This window comes from Antechinus flavipes, chromosome 2 (genome assembly GCF_016432865.1).
Source record: "Antechinus flavipes isolate AdamAnt ecotype Samford, QLD, Australia chromosome 2, AdamAnt_v2, whole genome shotgun sequence".
In the NCBI taxonomy this organism is placed as follows: Eukaryota; Metazoa; Chordata; class Mammalia; order Dasyuromorphia; family Dasyuridae; genus Antechinus; species Antechinus flavipes.
This window is the reverse complement of record NC_067399.1, coordinates 265,608,205-265,611,553: the sequence shown is the minus strand read 5'-3', so window position 1 is coordinate 265,611,553 and position 3,349 is coordinate 265,608,205. Positions and strand designations below refer to the sequence as shown.

At 41.3% G+C, this 3,349-nt stretch overlaps 1 protein-coding gene across 2 annotated transcripts in view; it reads left to right on the top strand.

Annotated features, from left to right (window-relative positions):
* Positions 1 to 1,241: 1,241 nt before the first annotated feature.
* Positions 1,242 to 3,349, top strand: part of SCG5 (secretogranin V) — a 65,020-nt gene continuing 62,912 nt past the window's right edge. For both annotated transcript variants that reach the window (XM_051977025.1, XM_051977024.1), the window contains exon 1: positions 1,242 to 1,355. The gene's annotated coding sequence lies outside the window, so the exon portion shown is untranslated. The remainder of the gene's footprint in view (positions 1,356 to 3,349) is intronic.

Below are 3,349 nucleotides of genomic sequence, written 5' to 3'. Positions count from 1 at the left end.
TCTTGGGTTTCTGTATGCAAATAATTTGGATTTTGATATAATTGAAGCGTTAATATACATTCAACTTAAGATGAAGGCTTTATAAGGGGCAGCAGTGGATAGAACACCAGCCCTGAAGTCAGGAGGTCAATGTGGCCTCAGACACTTAACACTTCCTAGTTGTGTGACCCTAAGCAAATCACTTAACTCCAACTGCCTTAGCAAAAAAAAAAGAAAAAGGCTTCTAATGATTGCGTTTAGATGTTATTTATTTAGCATAGATAGTAAAATAATGATGTGGTGCAGCTTTAGGAAAGCTGGAACAATAAACCCAAGGCTACCTGGTTCCAGTTTACTGTATATGATGTATATGATGCTGAGCCCACAAATATTGCTGGCTGACCTGTTGGTCAGTTAATGGGGTTTCTGAAACTAAGGAGCAACAATAATGGCATGCTTTAAAGTTAATAAAGGGGTAGAGCAAAATTGAGTCCCCACCACTTGATTTAGTGATCCCCTTCTTTCTCCCCTCCCCACTCCCAGCTCTGACCAGAGAACCAGGGGTACTGCATCTACTCACAAAGTTAGCAATGACCACTCCTCAGCTCCACCCCTAAGCTATAAAAGGTGGTACAATGGATAAAATATTTGATTTGAAATCAGAAAAACCTGTTTGAATTCTGCTTCACACTAGTGTGACCCAAGTTTAGTATGATGTGTAACAGATTTATATTGTAATAACTAAAATGATGCCATACATATACCACAGTTATGTATATTGTTTTCATATATCTCAGAATAGGAGCTGCCAGGGATTTTTTGCCTTTGTATCCTCAAGGCTTGGCACCTAATAGGAGTTTAATAAGTACTTATTGATGGGCTGAGGAGTGACCTTAGACAAGTCTTTTAATATCTCCCAGCCTTAGTTCCCTCACTTGTAAAATAAGCTCACAAGATTGTCAGAGTAAAATGCAATAAATGTAAAACGCTTTGCAATTCTTAAAGCGCTATTTAAATACTAATATTTATTAATCTAGTTGGAATTAAAGAAACCGCCCTTTACACATTTAAAAGGATTTCATATAGCCATAAGACAAGAGTTTTGAGTAGTCCTCGTCCTTGCGGGAAGCTTGAGAAAGGTGAAGGTGACGTGGCTTAAGCACACTATCCATCCCTGGGTGGACCATGCGTCGGGAAGAGGTGGGAGGTGGAGAGCCTAGGAAGGAGGTTTGTGGGGAGAGGCTGCAATGGAGCCACCTGCCCAGAGGAGGGGCGGAAGGCGGAGCCGGAGCTACGGAGGGAAGGGGGTGACGCACTAGTGATTGTTTAAGCCAGGCCCAGAGATTGTCGCCGGAATCCCCCTCTTAACCACACTGGTGAGTAGCCCTGAGGAAGGGCTCCCCCTCCCTCTTTTCCCCCCTCATCTCTTCACCTCTGGCCCCCTTTGCTCTACCTTGCAAGGCCCCGGAGGCAAGCTCCTCCCTCAGAAAGTGGGATGCAGGACTGGAACTGAGGCCCTGGATCTTTGGTTTGGGGTGTAGAAGAAAGGGGTAAAATTAATTTTACGGGAGACAAATTGGCGGAATCAGCCTGGAGAAAGAAGTAGGGGTGAAGGAATGAGATAAGTGCTTGGGGGCGAGGGAGGGCGAGGCAGGATGGAGATCCGATCTTACCGAACTGTATTGATTGTATGGTAAAGAAATAGACACAAACCCCGCCTCCGCCATCCAAGGGAGTGATGGAGATAGATGGAGAGGGAGAGGGACTTGGCTGCCACCTGCCTTTTTGGCAGGAATCGCAGATTCTACCCTGGCCCAAAGCTGCGGGTCCTTTCTCTGCTTTCTTAGAGTGGATTTAAAATAAAGTGAAGTCGTGTATTTTTTTTTTTTCATGAAAACAACAACAACACTCTAGATGAAAGCTTTTCGCGGGGGGGAGGAGAGGGGAGGAGGAAGGGAGTGGAAGAAGAAAAACGAGCTTCCTAATTTAAGCGGTTCTGAGTAGAAGAAAAATACGGGGAAATGGAGAAGTAAAAGACAGCTGATTTCCTGATTGGTTGGAGATGGAGGATAATTGTAGCAAGGTTAATGATTTGAACAGAGAAATATGGTGGTAGAGTAGGAAGAGAAGCCAAGACTTAATACAGAGATCCTAAAGGAGCTAATTTTTTCTCTTACTAGTATCTGTTAATAATTGTTAACAACCTAACCCCATCTATCCTGTTACCTAAATTTTTAGAAACGATAAAACTTGTGGCATCGCGGTGTAGTAGAAACAGTTGTTGAACTGAGCGAAATGGAATCTGAGTTCAAATCCTGTTTTATAGCTCTTAGAAAAAGCTTGTGATTTTTCTCTGCCTCTTTCTCCTTTTAAAGGAGCTGAGATAGGTGGAAATGCATTGAAAAGTTAAAAATACTATGAAAGTTGTGAGAGTATGGTGTAGTAGATAAAAAGCTGCCTGTGCCAGAAAGACTTGGGATCAAATGCTAACCCTTAACACATGCTCTGTATGTAACACACTGGATGAAACTTAATTGGCAGAAGAAATTTCCTCACTATACACACACACACACACACACACACACACACACACACACACACACACACACACACACACACACACACACACATATATATATACACCCAAATGAAATCATAAGCTGAGACCAGAAATTCCTGTTTGTTTCTTTGTTATGAGGTGATAAGTAAGGATGGGAGAAATGGAGAAAAACAATGTTCACTTCAGCTCATCAAAGTCCTAAAGAATGATAAAACTAGAGATCACTGGACAGTTCCCACATATAGGACTGCTATTGGAGCTAGCTAGAATCTGAAAGAGCCAGTTATTATATTTTTGAGAACCTCAGAAACTAAATATTAGGGCTTCATTTATTGTTTTGTTTATAGTCAAGACATAAGAAAGGGATGGTTTTTTCAATTATTTATTTATTAATTTTGGTGAGGCACTTGCTGTTTGGTGATTTATCTGGGTCATACAGCTAGGAAGTGTTAAGTCTCTGACTGCTGGAATTGAACTCAGATCTTCTTGACTCCAGGGCTAGTGCTCTTTCCACTGCACCATCTAGCAGCTCTGGAGAAAATTTTAATAAATTAAACTTATAAATGTGCTGTGTGTACATTTCTCCCTTCCTTCCCCCAACTCCCAGTACTAATTAAATATTTACCAGCATCTTCCTGGCACAGAAGACCTAGAATCCTAGCTTAGGCACTTAGTAGTTGTTTGACCTTTATTAAGTCACAACATCATATAATGTCAGTTTTTTTGGGAACTGAATATGGGAAAGATTTAAAGAATTTTCTAGGATCATACAGTTTTTGAATTCAGGACTTCCAGCTTTGTAAATGTTAA